The 17,400-nt window shown below is 38.8% G+C and overlaps 2 protein-coding genes across 4 annotated transcripts in view; one reads left to right on the top strand and one right to left on the bottom strand.

Annotated features, from left to right (window-relative positions):
* Positions 1–17,400, bottom strand: part of LOC130927749 (pyruvate carboxylase, mitochondrial-like) — a 292,766-nt gene that overhangs the window by 77,862 nt on the left and 197,504 nt on the right. The gene's annotated exons all lie outside the window — the stretch shown is intronic.
* Positions 1–17,400, top strand: part of LOC130927750 (leucine-rich repeat and fibronectin type-III domain-containing protein 4-like) — a 58,058-nt gene that overhangs the window by 618 nt on the left and 40,040 nt on the right. The window contains exon 2 of the mRNA XM_057853744.1: positions 463–1,079. The gene's annotated coding sequence lies outside the window, so the exon portion shown is untranslated. The remainder of the gene's footprint in view (positions 1–462; positions 1,080–17,400) is intronic.

The raw sequence follows: 17,400 nt of genomic DNA, 5'->3' as shown, positions 1-17,400 counted from the left end.
CTGCCAACCGGGATGGGAACGCCGCATATGGAATGCAAATCGGTGGCAACATTTAACCCGCCGAAACAGAGTGCGGGAAATGACGGTGAATTCGAGATGATTGACGGTCCAGAGACGAGCAGGCGGACTTTTGAACTGTCTGACATTCACGGGCGCGTCAATAGGCCAGTTGTTTCATTAGCTTGCGCGTGTGCGCGCGCATGAATGCGCTACTTTGTGTGCGCTCGTGTTTCAGCCAGCAGAGAGACACCGGCGCGGCGCAGCCTGCTGAGAGACATTAAGGGGGTCCCAGGACTATTGATTGTCTCTGACAGACAGGTAGTGGAGACGGGCTGCCAAAGAGCGAGAGAGGATTTACCGCCGCCATAAGGGAGGAGGGGATGATGGACAGGTTGCCGTTTATTAGACGCGGGCGGGGGGTATCGAGCTGTCGGAACAACACTTCTTTCTCTTCTTTCGTAGGTTTCTCGCCATCGTGCCCTCTCTCCAAGGTCATCGAGTGGAGAATTCGCAAATGCGGCGAAGGAGGACGCCACTGTCGCCCGGCGGAAGTCGTTCCAGGAACTAGAGGAAGTCGCCGTGCCAAGGAATGGAGAGAAGGCCCGAGAGAGCCATGAATAAATAAGCGGGGCGACGGCCGGGATGCGTGAGGATGGAGAAGTGAGGGGGGCCAGGAAGAGAGGTAAACATCGCTGGATTCCGATCCTGGGAGAACTCAAGCCTTCAGAAAATCGACAGATCCAAAGTCGTATTGTCTTCGAAAGGATTTAAAGTGGATTCTTCGACCGAGGTCTTCTTCTCGGAATACTGGGATTTAGCCAGAGTTTTCCAGCGTCTGTATTCCTACGTAGACGCTTAAGAGGATATTGTGGAATTTCTTACACCTGACTGGCTTTCTCACCACGACACATATACGCAAAGCTCTCTGTGAGCAATACCGACAAGTTCTCGTCTAATCGGGCAAAAGGATCGAAAAGCACCAGCAGGAGATGTGCTGAACACAAAAAAAGCACAAACACACACATACAAATTAGACAACATGTGGAGCTGATTCCAGTTGTTGCGCACAGACAAACAAGGTAAGGTTGATAAGGAGCACCCCACTTTCACTTACACATAAAGTAGACAGTGGTGCTTTGAAATATCACTTCAACAATAAAATCTTTGGACGAAATGGCAACGCTATTCATCTATTTGTTTCTTTTTAAAAAACACAGTCATCCACTAATTTATCGTTGGCTTCGAAGTCTATCTCTGTAAATGACAGTGAATGAGATAATAGCCTTCGGCTAGAAGTAGCATTAATCCTCTTGGAGGGAAAAAATCTGCCACTTGATGTCAAGTGAGTTCTCTCAAGTTTGGTATCTTAACTCTTTATAGTGCAAGTGACTATTTTGCTCATTTAAAACATGAATCTACATTAGTGCTGCAACGATTAATCGATTAATTCGAGTATTCGATTCGAAAAAAATATTCAAATTAAATTTTCCTGCTTCGAGTATTCATTTAACTAAAGTGGCATTCTAATGGTTTATTTTGAAAGTGTTTGCAGTTAGTCTTATTGATTTTAGTGGATACACTGCCCTCTAGTCTGCTGCATTTCACATGCTCCATGTTAAGACCAACATAATAACAAAATAATCTGTATTGACTTATTACACCGTTCAATTCAAACCTTTTTTTCAAAAACTACTAAAGAAACATTTTGAAGACTTCCAGAATAAATGTCTGGATTTTATTAATTTAAATAGAAATATTTGACCATAATTTAACATATTATGTTATGCTAACTCTGCTGCAGGTCTGACTTTCAGTCGCAAAATTAGTGGCGTGTTCCCCACCTCCACAACATTGACATTTTTTTACATTAGAGTGGTGGCTGCTTATGCTGGCCGAAAAAAAACGTCTAATATCTCTCTTCTGCGGAGGAGGCGGCATGTCGTCTACATGTAATTCTGTCGGGGCTGTGAGAGTGTGCGTATGTGTGGTGGTGGTGAGGGGATTAGCGGTCAAGTCATCAGCCAATCAAACGTGCGTTTGAGGGGAAAAAAATGGACTGGCACACCCTATTGTCTATATTATCCGACATCATTTTAAAATACAGTGGTATGAACGTTTCTACATACAGAAAGTTAAAACACGCCTGAACAGGAAAATATTGCCTCTTGTTACGTGTTAGGTGTGAAAAGTGATATTTGGGCTGCCAAAACTATACTGCGCCCAATCCTTTTGGACCGGGAGATTCAGATTCTTGACTCTTGTCATTTGACCAATGCAGATTCTTGACTCTTGACAAGGTGATGATGCTGGAACTTATGTTTGGTGCTGTTCCAGTGAGATTTATAAAGATGACTGCCAGAAGAAAATATCAAAATTTTCTCAGTCCTTGATATGTAGCATAATGCATTGTCATCTTGGAAAATGACATATTTTCAATTGAAGGGATAAGAAAGCTTTCATAAGCAAAGATACCATACAGTTCGCATTTATTTTACGTATATTGACAAAGTACCATGCTACTATGTTAGCAAATGAGGCTAGCGGCCGCCTGGTGCAAAAAGAGCTTTTACGGCGAAAATTCTTGTGAATAAATGCTTAAATCCCCGAATTTAGTTCGGGTTAGCATGTCAGCTAGCTGTCATGCCTCTTTGTTTGTTTACATTCCCCGAAGTCTGAGCAGGGAAATGACAAAAGCCGGACTAACTATGGTGGCATAAAATATCGTTTTGGAGGTGCGACAGTAAAGGTGAAGTCGACAGTTTTGACCAGTATGGAGTAATTTTGCCATGTCGTACTGAAAAAAATGCATTTTTATCATTTCATATAGCACAAGACCATTATTTGTCATGACCATAACATTTATTTAGCAAATTGGGGAAAAATAAGTAAATGTTAATTTTGTATTTCATCATCACCTTGTCAAGAGTCGAGAATCTGCATTGGACAAGGTGATGATGCTGGAACTTTTGTTTGGTGCCGTTCCAGTGAGATTTACAAAGAAAACATCAAACTTTCTCAGTCCTTGATGATATGTGGCATGATGCATTGTCATCTTGTAAAATGACAAATATATTTACAATTGAAGGGATAAGAAAGCTGTCTAAAATTTCAATGTAAACTTGTGCATTTATTGAAGATTTAACCAAACAGTTGATGTTTTCTTCAGGCTGTCATCTTTGTAAACCTCACTGGAACGGCACCAAACAAAAGTTCCAGCATCATCACCTTGTCCAATGCAGATTCTTGACTCTTGACAAGGTGATGATGAATGATGCAATGTAAAATTAACATTTACTGACCAACACAATATTTTTCATTCATTTCTTTTAGTGTTTCTGAATGCTAAAGAGTTGCACTTTTGAACTAATTCATTATTTTTTTAAAGCTTTTTATCCGAGTTTGCTCTACATAATAAAATGTCTGAGTGAGTAATCGTCCGAGACTGGTGATTCCGTACTTTTTGCTAGGGGTTGTAGTTCCCTATAAAGGGTTACGGCACCACTGCATTTGCCCACTAAGGGGGAATCGATGTATGCACATTTAGCTCTCTTGTGCTGAATCATTGAGCATGCCAATGCGCTGAGTGGAGAGGGAACTGTGTGTTCCGTCTCTCTCTGAAACAAATACACACACTCACACCATGCCGTCCTATAAATAATAAACAGATGTGTCTTCGGAAGATCATAAGATGGAAATGTCAGCGCGCACATGCGTGTTATTTTTAGCCTTTCCTTTCAATTTCTATCCATTAACACCTTTAATTGAGTTTTTTTTTCATGATTTATTCCCATGAGAGCGTCCCTCACCTACAGCGTGCAAGCGCGTACGCCAGCTGCTGTATCGCTTACTCGCGAGCTGCCGCGTAATCTCTCATGGCGTGTCGTTCGGGTGTCGCCGCGCGGAGATTTGGGGCGCCGGGCGCTAACCTCTCTGAGGGGTTTTTACACTTATTTGCCCAGCTGACACAGGAAAACTGAGCGAGTGGATGTAGGGGAGGATAAGAGGGCCGCGAGACACGGAGAGAGAGTCTCCGATAAAGTGAGGAGAGGAGATAATGCGGCCGGAATGAAAAGGGAGAAGGTTGGCGGAACGGGAAGAGGACTAAGAGGTCAAGTGACAGGAATGAAGGAGTGATGATTACGCTGGGCGCGATTGACGTGTGTGAGACGTACAAACATTTTGGATGAAAAAACGGGTCTTGTACGGTTATTATAGTGTCATTTTTATCAATTTAATTAACTGGAATAGAAAAGTAAAGCACCACGTTGGGATAATCAAAATGGGTTGGACATCTATCGCTGACAATGGGAGCTAGCGCTGCAACGATTAATCAATTAACTCGAGAAATGTGTTTGAAAAATTTGCATTTAATCATTTGGGTGGATGCACAGACCTCTAGAAGAAACAGTAAATATGACATAACTTAGCTGAAATGGCTGGAATTAGCTGCTCCTTGTTAAGACCAACATAAGCTAAGTTTTTGTCTGAGCAAATTTGTTTGTAATTTAGTTTTATAGGTATATTTAGCAGTTTTTGAGGGAATGTTTGAACGAGCATTGTTAAAAAAAAAAAGTTAGCATTTTATAGCATTTAAGCTAGCAGACTTTTGTGAGGCAAGTTAGCTAATTGTTCTTTTGCTATACTTTGATCCTCATATATATATATATATATATATATATATATATATATTTTTTTTTTTTTTTTTAAATACCGGTTAAGGCTATAAGGTCATTTGGGTGGATGCACAGGCCTCTAGTGGCAACAGTAAATACGACATAACTCAGCTGAAATGGCTGAAATTAGCTGCTACTTGTTAAGACCAACATAAGCTAAATTTTTGTTTCAGCAAATTTGTTTGTAATTTAGTTTTATAGGTATATTTAGCAGTTTTTTGTTTGCACGAGCATCGTAAAAATAATGTTAGCATTTTATAGCATTTAAGGTAACGGACTTTTGCTATGCAAGTTAGCTAATTGTTTTTTTGCAGTACTTTGATCCTCATTTATTTTAATTTTATTTTTTTATACCGGTTAAGGCTATCAGGTCATTTGGGTGGATGCACAGGCTTCTAGTAGCAACAGTAAATACGACATAATTCAGCTGGATTCAGCTGCTCCTTGTTAAGACCAACATATGCTAAGTTTTTGTTTCAGCTAAGGTTTTTTAAAGCATTTGTAATTTAGTTTTATAGGTATATTTAGCAGTTTTTGTGGGAATATTTGTTTGAACGAGCATTGTAAAAACGTTAGCATTTTATAGCATTTAAGCTAGCGGACTTTTGTGAGGCAAGCTAGCTAATTGTTCTTTTGCAGTACTTTGATCCTCATTTATAAATATATATATATATTTCTAATACCATTTAAGACTATAAGGTCATTTGGGTGGATGCACAGGCCTCTAGTGGCAACAGTAAATATGACATAACTCAGCTAATATGGCTAGATTCAGCTGCTCCTTATTAAGACCAACATAAGCTAAGTTTTTGTTTGAGCTAATGTTTTTTATGCATTTGTAATTTAGTTTTATAGGTATATTTAGAAGTTTTTTGTGGGAATATTTGTTTGAACGAGCATTGTAAAAAAAAAAAAAAAAACACTAGCATTTTATAGCATTTAAGCTAACAGACTTTTGCTAGGTAAGTTAGATAATTGTTCTTTTGCTGTACTTTGATCCTCATTTATTGTTTTTTACACCGTTTGCATCTAAGCTCGGGCATTTAAATTTGTTTTTAAATGCATTTGTTGCTCTTATAAAATGAAAGCGCAATTTGCATAGCTTGAAAAAACTCGGGAATTTTATTTTGTATTTGCATTTAATACTCTTGTGAAAGTGCAATATTAGCAAGCCTTTGATTTACATCTACTAAAATCTAATAAACTAATAAATTGAGAGATGAATCGAATACTTAAATAATCGATAGCTGCAGCTGTAACAGTAGCCAATGATCCAATGAAAATTCATTCAATCTCTGCCATTCTCCAGGTTCAAATGGATTGGAAAGTCTGCAAGTGCTAAACTCATTCAAATTCCGAGGACATCCATCATCGTCAATGGCATTCAAAGACTTAATAGTTGCATCGTAGCATTCAGAAAACAAGTTCAAGTTGCTGATTCAATCCCGCGCAAAAACAGGAAGGGCTGGTTTGTTTGACTGCGGCGAGGTCGAAAGGATGAGTAATTAAAATGTTAACAGTCTGTTTAGGCACAACAGGCGCCTGACGAGCGAAGGAACTGTAACCACGGCAACCGTGGGTGACAGACGGAGGGATGCGATTAAGGAAAGGGGGCGACAGTGGGTGGTGAGTCATTTACAGCAGTAATATTAGTCATTTTTTGCAGAGGATAAAGAATATATGGCTGTCAGTTTTTGGCAAAATTAGAAATCAAAATGCAAATTTGTGGCGCTCGGGTTTTGTACTAATGAATGAATGATTTTCCCACCAGGCTGGTGGGAGGTGAGTCATGTACAGCACTAATATTAGTAATTTTTTGTAGAGGATAAAGAATATATGACTCAGTTTTAGGCGAAATCGGAAATCATTCTGGAATTTTGTTGCAATCACGGCCAGGTTTAGGTTGCGTATTACCAAATGAACGTTTTTCCACTGGGTTGGTGGGAGTTGAGTCATGTACAGCACTAAAATTTGTAAATTTTTTTCCGAGGATAAAGAATATACGACAGTCAGTTTTCGGAAAAATCGGAAATCATGCTGGAATTTCATGGTAATCATGGTCACGTTTGGGTTTTGTATTACCAGGTGAACGTTTTTGCACCGGGCCGCTGGGAGCTGAGTCTTTGCAAAGGATAAAGAATATATGGCTGTCAGTTTTTGGAAAAATCCCGGAATTTAGTGGCGCTAAAGGTCGCGCTTGGGTTTTGTATTCAAAAATGAACATTTTCCCACCGGGCTAGTGGGAGTTTATTCATGCGCAGCACTGATATTAGTCATTTTTTGCAGAAGATAAAGAATATATGGCTGTCAGATTTTGGCAAAATTGGAAATTATGCTGGAAGTTTGTGGCAATCATTGCCATGTTTGGGTTTTTGTATTAACAGATGAATGTTTTTCCACTGGGCTAGTGGGAGTTGAGTCATTTATAGCACTAATATTTGGCATTCTTTGCATAGGATAAAGAATATATGACTGTCAGTTTTCGGAAAAATCTAAAAATCATGCCAGAAATTTGTGGCGCTCCGGGTCCCGCTTGAGTTTTGTATTACCAAATGAACGTTTTTCCACCGGGTTGGTGGAAGGCGAGTCATATACAGCACTAATATTAGGCATTCTTTGCAAATGATAAAGAATTTATAGCTGTCGGATTTTGGCAAAATTGGAAATTATGCCGGATGTTTGTGGCAATCATTGCCATGTTTGGGTTTTTGTATTAACAAATGAATGTTTTCCACTGGGCTGGTGGGAGTTGATTCATTTATAGTACTAATATTTGGAATTCTGTGCATAGGACAAAGAATATATGACTTTCAGTTTTTGGAAAAATCTAAAAATCATGCCAGAAATTTGTGGCGCTCCGGGCCCCACTTGAGTTTTGTATTACCAAATGAACGTTTTTCCACCGAGTTGGTGGAAGGTGAGTCATATACAGCACTAATTCAAAATTGAATTGAATTGAATTAATATTAGGCATTCTTTGCAGAGGATAAAGAATATATAGCTGTCAGATTTGGGCGAAATTGGAAACTATGCCGGAAGTTTGTGGCAATCACTGCCACGTTTGGGTTATCGTATTAACAAATGAAGGCTTTTGCACCGGGCTGGTGTGTCGTCTGTCATTTAAAGCACTAATAGTAGGCATTTTTGCAGAGGATAATGACTATATGACTGTCAGTTTTCGGCAAAATCGGGAATAATGTCAAAAATTTATAACAATCACAGTCAGGTTTAGGTGGCGTATCAACAAATGAACGTTTTTCCACAGGGATGGTGGGAGTTGAGTCATGTACAGCTCTAATATTGGGCATTCTTTGCAGAGGATAAAGAATATATAGCTGTCAGATTTCGGCAAAATTGGATATTATGCCGGAAATTTTCGGCAATTACGGCCACCTTTGGGTTTTGGATAAACAAATGAATGATTTAGCACCGGGCTGGTGGGCCGTGAGTCATTTTTTTGCAGAGGATAAAGAACATATGACTGCCAGTTTTCGGAAAAATCTAAAAATCATGCCAGAAATTTGTGGCGCTCTGGGTCACGCTCTGGTTTTGTATTACCAAATGAACGTTTTTCCACCGGGTTGGTGGGAGTTGAGTCATGTACAGCACTAATATTAGTCATTCTTTGCAGAGGATAAAGAATATATGATTGTTAGATGGCAGAAAAATCTGAAATCATGCTGGAATTTTGTGGCAATCACGGTCACATTTGGGTTTTTGATAAACAAATGAACGGTTTTCCACTGGGCTGGTGGGAGTTGTGTCATGTACAGCACTAATATTAGGCATTCTTTGCAGAGGATAAAGAATATATGACTTTCAGTTTTAGGCAAAGTCTGAAATCGCTCTGGAATTTTGTGGCAATCACGGTTACGATTGGGTTTTGGATTAACAAATGAATGATTTTGCACCGGGCTGGTGGGCCGTGAGTCATTTTTTTGCAGAGGATAAAAAACATATGACTGCCAGTTTTCGGAAAAATCTATAAATCATGCCAGAAATTTGGTGCACTCCGGGTCACGCTTGGGTTTTGTATTACCAAATGAACATTTTTCCACCGGGTTGGTGGGAGTTGAGTCATTTACAGCACAAATATTAGTCATTTTTTGCAGAGGATAAAGAATATATGACTGTCAGTTTTCGGCAAAATAGGAAATAATGACGGAAATTTGTGACAATCACAGTCATGCTTGGGTTTTATACGACCAAATGAATTTTTCCAACGGGCTGGTGGGAGTTGAGTCATTTACAGAACTAATATTATGCATTCAATGCAGAGGATAAAGACTATATCACTGTCAGCTTTCGTCAAAATCTATAATAATTCCAGAATTTTGTGGCGCTCACGGTCACAACTGGGTTTTGTATTCACAAATGAACGTTTTTCCAGCGGGCTGGTGGAAGGTAAAGTCATGTACAGTACTAATATTAGGCATTCTTTGCGGGGGATAAAGAATATATGACCGTCAGTTTTCGGCAAAATCAAAAATCACTCCGGAATTTTGTGGCGCTCACGGTCACGCTTGGGTTTTGTATTGACAAATGAACGTTTTTCCAGCGGGTTGGTGGAAGGTAAAGTCATGTACAGCACTAATATTAGGCATTCTTTGCAGAGGATGAAGAATACATGACTGTCAGTTTGAGGAAAAATCTAAAGTGACGCGTGGGTTTTGTATTACTAAATTTAAAAGTTTTTCCCACCATGCTGGTAGAAAGTAAGTCATGTACTGCACTAACATTAGGAATTCTTGGCAGAGGATAAAGAATACATGACTGTTAGTTTGCAGAAAAATCTGAAATCACGCCGGAATTTTCCGGAAATCACGGTCACGTTTCGGTTTTGTTTTAACAAATGAATGTTTTTCCAACATCATCATGGCTGCCACTGACGGTGATAGATGTCCATTCTATTTTTCAACTGTAGGATTGAAACGTTTTCTATGTTTAGTATTTTTGTATTCATATTTTTATGTGCTTACGAATTCCTCTAATGCTTTACGTCTATTTGTTGAATGTAAATTCAGGCATGAAGGGCCGAATTATTCAGAACGAGAAAAACACGACGAAGGGTTTGGAATATGGGTGCCAATGATTTTTTTGGAGCAGTTTTGGACAAGGTATAGACTACCCAAATGTCATCGCTCTACGCTGACAAACCCTAATGTTATACGCCAATTTTACAATTTCACAGGGGCGCCACTGAGCCATTTTGCTGCATTTTTTGCAAGCATGTTCAAGCCTCCAAATTGGCCATTTTCATTTGAAAAAAAAAAAACAATAATCCTTTGCATTACAATAGGGCCTTCATGAGAGGCCTAACAGTACATCCATCACTGTGATCAACAGACCTAGCTGACATGTCATCGATCAACCGCGACGGAAGCGGAGCTATGATTGGATAATCGTTGGTGTTCTTAACATCCCCCAAAGAAAGCCCGGAAGCCACACATCTAGCACACAAAGGCTCTCAAGATTTACTTTTGTCGAGCTGCAAACAAGTTGTGCTGTCAGCAAATCAGGGTCCATAAAATTGCCCCTGCGGGGGGGCCCCGATTGAGCGCGAGCGGCTCACAAGTAGCGGCGGATTAGCTTCATTTCTGGCTTTTAGCAAATCTATGTACACGCGCTAACCGGATCGAACGGCTTTTCGCAGAGTAAAGTCGATACCAAATAATTGACAGCCTTGGAAGGACGAAAGAAAAAAAAAACAAAGGAGGAAAAGTGCAAGCGCGTAAATGCGGGCACATTATGTGCAGCTAAAGTTGCAGGTCAGTTCTTTTACCGCGGGAATTTACGAGCGTCGGCGTTAGCGCGTCCCCGTTGTGGTGCGTCTGCAAATTGAAGAGCGAGCGCGCGGAACGGCGTGTGAAGATTTTTGGGGAATCGTTACTCGGGGAAAACTAACGACACGCGCTTTGACAGGAAATCTTTCGCCAAGTAACACAATATGGCGTGCGCGTAAAATCATTAAAAAAAAAAGCCATTATCTGTTAATTACAGTCTTTTATTAGCCTCTAACCTAAACCGTGCGATCCAGTCTGATACGTCTGCACTCTTGCCATCTGGAGTAGAAGCTAAACAATATCCAGGCCTCTCTGACAAGCTCACAACCAGTGAAAAATGATGCTTTGCGAGTTAACATTTGTTTTTTTTTGTGTGTGTGTGGGTAAAAGCACTTGAGTATTTCGGCTCAAAAGAAGTGCCAAAGCTAGACTCTGCCCATCGTTTTGCCGCTTAGCTGCCTTCAAGTCTTACAGATGTTTACACGAGAGCTTTGCTGACAGATAACACTGACATGCTACTTTGCAGTCAGTCAGTGACAGTGACGCATTACAACGGGGATGTAGGGGGGGTTCTCCGCGTTAGCGCTAACCTGCGCACACACACACTTAGTCTATTAGAGGCTATGCAGTGGGCATACGAGGAATGGGATCTTTTCATTCCAGATCATGTAAAGTTCTGTGCGAGCGAAGGGAGTGCCAAAGAAAATCACTGTCACTTCTGTTGTTTGCCACTTCGGTTTAGCGTCAGCGTACAAAGTGGAATCCCCCGCGAGCGGAGTACACTTTCCAAGAGGAAAGGAACCGTCGGCAAAGACGGAGAAGCTAAAGTATGACTTTCCCGCAAACTTTTTGGTCAAAGGACGTCAAGGTGAAAAGAAAATGGCGTGAAATGAAGATCGACTTAAAGCAGAACTTGGGAACTTTTCAGTTTTTGGTGGATTTTAGCACCGCCGGTGGACAAAAGCGGTAGTGTTTTGCGTTAAAGTGTGTACGACAGGAGAAAAAAAAAAGTCTTAAATAGCATTATTATGTGAATTTAGAGCTGAAACGAATACTCGAGTGACTCGAGTTTAAAAATTGATCCGAGTAATTTTATTCACCTCGAGTAATCGTTTAGACAGCTCTAAGCATCACGTTTTGCTCGGACTACTTTTAATGAAACGGCAGCCGCTACAAACGATGCCGACGTTGCTAAATAGTAGCCCGCACGATGCTACGTTGGTAGGTACTAGCGACTGATGAGTCTCATAGAGATCACATGTATGTTGAACTAGATTTGAGGGACAGACTCGGCCGCGTCTAGGCAGCGTTAGTAAACAGCCGCCATCTTAAAGCAGTAGAGCGCTAAGCGCTAATAAATAAAGATTAACGTTACTGTCACGAACTCAAGCACAGTTAGCCCTGCGGAGGGCTAGGTTTCTATTAATTATGACCACTGTCGATGCGTGGCTAACGTGTCTTACATACAGGCTTTAACATAACATAGCGTTGTGGAGTGATGAGGGTGTAAAATAAAAAATCATGCTAACTATCAATTTTAGCTCAGTAGGCATTGCTGGATAAAACACTAAGTAGCAGTGGTCCCTAATGAGCTCCAATACAGCCTGTATCATACATTTATTTTGAACACTGCAAAAACTCCAAATCCTATCAGGACTTACAGTTTAGACTTACTTAAAACTTAACTAGAACTTAAAAATGGATTGACACAAAGAGAAATTCAATTGAAACAAGTGGGAAAAAATCCTAACTTTTAAGTGATGTGTGATACTACGTTTCGCCGCGTAGTAAGGAATGGCCGAACAACGGTAGTGCTTGTAAAAAGCAGCGATTTGAAAAGGCACTATGAGACGAAGCACGTAGCTTTTTCGCAAAATTTCCCTCTGAACTCTGCCATCCGTTCTCAAAAAATAACGGAATTAAGGGCTCAATATGATCGCTTTATTATTTATTACTAATTAATTATTATTAAATATTATTTATTACTTACTATAAATTTATTTTTTATATTTTATTTACATTTTTGAATGTTGTAATTATCAGCACGGCCACGCAAAGATACGTTTGTATTTTTTCGTAAGAAAAAAGAAGCATTAAAAAAATTTCCGGACCCGAGATTGTTGTAATTTTTTAATTTCGGACCCAGAGGATTTTTAATTCATGACCCCTGGTTTAGACTAACTTAAAACTTAAAAATGGCTTGACACAAATAGAAATCCAATTGAAACACGAGGGAAAAAAATCCTAACTTTTAAAGTGATTTGTGTTATCAAGCGTAACAGCATTTTTAGGTATACATATATATATATATTTTTTTTAAAGATCTAAAGGTTTTTGAGTGAAAGCAGTGAATTAGTCTTTTTTTTTTATTCTAGTTACATCTGAGATGCAATTGTTGGCTGTTTTCAACAATATACATCGAAAATAAAGACATTGATTGACTGAAAATGGTTCAAGATTAGATGAAATGTCTTGTTTTCTCATGTATATTTATAATTGCTCTTCACCTAAAAATATATTTGTTTTATCCGATTAATCGATAGATTTTCACTCGATTACTCGATTACTAAAATATTCGATAGCTGCAGCCCTATGTGAATTAGAATCATATTTTGAGTAGAACTGTCAAACGATTAAAAATTTTAATCGAGTTAATCACAGCTGCATAGTCTGCGTATAGGCTGGGCCGGCCCTGTTGCAAGGTGAGAAAAAATGTGAGCGCAGATTTTACACTTAAAGCAACACTTGGCACTTTCAATTTTGGTCGATTTTAGTGACGTCAGTGGATAAAAGTGGTAGTGTTTTGCCTTAAGGAAGACTGCATTTCCCAATGAGGGCCAGCGCGCACCCGCACAGTGTCGTAAAATCATCAATCAATCAAAATCATGATCTCCCAGTCGCCTGAAGATGGATTAAACAACTTTTCTTTTTCCGGCGGCTGTGTGAAGGATGAATAGTAATAAGATCATGAATCCAGTAGTGGCTAAACAACAGCATATGACGGTTAGCAACCGTGTGGCTTCGTGTGGCAATATTTCCACCCATCAGACAAAGATTGACCGTCATGTACAATTGATTTCCTCACTAAAACAAAAGCAACCAGCGCTTCAAAGTGCTTGTATGATAGTACACAGCAGTGCCGATCTATCCCTGAAATCCAAGAGCAGTTAAACACAAAAACTAAATGGTTTGTATTCCGCAAGGGCTACAGAGGTGGCCATTTTCTAACCGAGTGTGGAAATTGGCAATGACGGGACGTAATGTCCTCGGAGTGAAACGGCATGTAATTGCTTTTTCAACAAACAAACAGCGGGAAGGCGGCCATTCCGTTTTGCTCAGATTAGCTTTAGCTTTGATAGCATTTGGAAGAAAGAGTCAGGATTTTAATTGAATGATCACGTTTTGGCACCTATCAGCGTTAACGGCAGATGATGAGTTAACTTGACAGACAACAGTGCCGAACGTCCGCTGTAATCAGACTGCGACTGTGGGCTCCTCCCACAAGTCGTTCCTAGCGCGGCTCTCCATCTCCCTAATCAAATTGGCACCGCGCTTCCGCCTTCTCTCACCGCGACAGTGATGGATGGCGGCCTTCACCTGTTTATCGTCTTTACATATTTCTCTGCCCATCTGCCTAATGGCACGCATTCATATTGGCCGATTCCTCATCTCCGCCGTCTTCAAATTCCCTTCTTCACCTGCGGTTTCTACATCAGCCACGTTCGTTCCAATCTATAGGAGAAATTTTCGTGAGGGATTTAGCTAGGCAGATGAGTCACTCTTGCTGGGCGGTCGATTGTAGGGCCTGAAAAATGTTTTTTCGAATAAATCACTGCGGGCAATCAAAAGATTAAAACCCAGTGTTCTGCCGGATTAGCATAACCGTACGATTCTATAGCGCTTCACCACACATTGAATGTTGATCAAAGCGCCCTTATAGGGGGCGGCCATGCAACTTAAGTGCACAACTACATCTATAATTTAACAAGTATTATACTGTAAAGCACCTTAAACTACTAATCTGAGAATTCCTTCTAACGCTGACCAACTATAGACCGCTAACAATCAGTGTTGTTTTCGTCAACGATTTCAAATGATTTGAGATGGACAGTTAAATTTAAGATACTGTAATGTGATGTGACACAATATAAACAATTTCCATCTATTGTCCCATGTACACTACAATACAATACAACTGAGAGTGCTATACCTGCCTGCTAAGCAACTCAACAGTATACCTAAACATCCCATAATGTGATGTGACACGATATAAACAAACAATTTCCATCTATTGTCCCATGTAGGCTACAATACAATACAACTGAGAGTGCTATGCCTGCCTGCTAAGCAACAAAACAGTATAACTAAACATCCTGTACCCGCCCCTTCCACATCCCTGGGGTTATCAAGCCCTCAAACAGTGATGCGCCTAGATTTTTTGACAGCAAAGTCATTTACAACATCACTCATAGACTTCATAACCTATTGACATGACACGGGAAACGGGGCCGATTCGTAGGGGGCCTATTTTCAAAAACTTCAAATATTTACAAATCCAAAGCTGCTACCGACCTAAAACCAAAACAGGCACCTACCTTAGCCATATATGAGTCTCCATGAGCAGCGGCAGCAAAAAATTTAGTCGTTTCCTTTCAAAATCCCATTCATTATTTTCTATATAAGTATAACACAACTTAAAATGGCTATAAAAGTCTCAGATTTTACACTAGATACACAAAAATCACCAAATGCAGAGATAATTACCAATATTTTTAGGATCAACAGCAATATTTAACTTTTTTTTTTTTTTTTACTGCAAGTTTTGAACACCTAATAAATCACTCAATTTAACATCAGAAACTTAATACTTGAGGAAAACATGCAGACTCAATCAGAAATAATATGTTAATAGATAATTAAGAAATTCTATATAGACTTGCAAGGGTCCGGGGACAAGAGACTATTATAGAATTTTGCCAAAAGGTGAAAAAAGGAAAAGGAATAAACATTTGAAATATTTAATATGTCAAAGTTTGTAAGTATATAGAGTCTAGATTTTTGGTTAAAAGCTAAAAAAAATATAAAATAAAAAAATTACAAAAAATAAAAAATTACACTATTGTATAATCCAACATGGCGGCTGTCACGAACACAGAGCTTTTTAAGTTGAAAATTCTTGTAAATAAATGCTGAAATCGCGCAATTTCTACGGATATGGACTAAAACAGTCTAAATTCTTGGTTAAAAGCAAAAACGGGCAGTTATCATTCATTTTACGTAAATATTTCAAGCCAAAGTTACGGTATTGTGTAATCCAACATGGTGGCCGTCACGAACACAGAGCTTTTTAAGTTGAAAATTCTTGTAAATAAATGCTGAAATCGCACAATTTCTACGGATATGGACTAAAACAGTCTAAATTCTTGGTTAAAAGCAAAAAACGGGCAGTTATCATTCATTTTACGTAAATATTTCAAGCCAAAGTTACGGTATTGTGTAATCCAACATGGCGGCCGTCACGAACACAGAGCTTTTTAAGTTGAAAATTCTTGTAAATAAATGCTGAAATTGCGCAATTTCTACGGATATGGACTAAAACAGTCTAGATTCTTGGTTAAAAGCAAAAAACGGGCAGTTATCATTCATTTTACGTACATATTACAAGCCAAATTACGGTATTGTGTAATCCAACATGGCGGCCGTCATGAAAGAGCTTTTTAAGTTGAAAATTCTTGTAAATAAATGCTTAAATTGCGGAATTTTTATATATATATGAACGTAAAGCAGTCTAGATTTTTGGTTAAAAGCAAAAAACGGGCAGTTATCGGTCATTTTACGTAAATATTTCACGCCAAAATCACGCTATTGTGTAATCCAACATGGCGGCCGTCACGTAAGACCTTTTTAATTTGAAAATTCTTGGAAATAAATGCTTAAATTACGGAATTTATATATACATATATATATATATATACATATATATATATATATATATATATATATATATATATATATATTAGGGCTGTCAAACGATTAAAAATTTTAATCAAGTTAATTACAGCTTAAAAATTAATTAATAGTAATTAATCGCAATTAATCGCAATTCAAACCATCTATAAAATATGCCATATTTTTCTGTAAATTATTGTTGGAATGGAAAGATAAGACACAAAATGGATATATACATTCAACATACGGTACATAAGGACTGTATTTATTATAACAATAAATCAACAAGATGGCATTAACATTATTAACATTCTGTTAAAGCGATCCATGGAGAGAAAGACTTGTAGTTCTTAAAAGATAAATGTTAGTACAAGTTATAGAAATTTCATATTTAAACCCCTCTTAATGATTTCGTTTTAATGAAATTTGTAAAATTTTCAATCAAAAAATAAACTAGTAGCCCACCATTGTTGATGTCAATAATTACTTACACAATGCTCATGGGTGCTGATGCCTATAAAATTTGTCGCACCCAAGTGCCAGCAGAGGGTGGCAAAACTCCATAAAACACAATTAACAAGTGAGCGTTTCACTGTACCGTCATTTAAATCTGTCTGAGCGGGACATCTGTGTTAATTGCGTCAAATATTTTAACGTGATTTAAAAAATTAACGCCCGTTAACACGATAATTTTGACAGCCCTAATATATATATATATATATATACATGAACGTAAAACAGTTTAGATTTTTGGTTAAAAGCAAAAAACGGGCAGTTGTCGTTCATTTGACGTAAATATTTCAAGCAAAAGTTACGCTAATTTTTCCCATTCAATGTATTCACAACGTTTCAAAGTGCGTGCATGGTTCTATTTTATGTAATAATTACCTTGAATCCTCGACTAAATCACTCTTGAGACACTCCTGTCTGCTTGTATGCAGTAAAACCTTCGTCCTATTTCCATCTAAATCCGGCGTTAGAACACAGCTTGTGTT

The sequence above is a fragment of the Corythoichthys intestinalis genome, chromosome 13 (assembly GCF_030265065.1).
Source record: "Corythoichthys intestinalis isolate RoL2023-P3 chromosome 13, ASM3026506v1, whole genome shotgun sequence".
Lineage (NCBI taxonomy): Eukaryota > Metazoa > Chordata > Actinopteri > Syngnathiformes > Syngnathidae > Corythoichthys > Corythoichthys intestinalis.
This window is presented reverse-complemented; position numbering and strand designations above follow the sequence as displayed.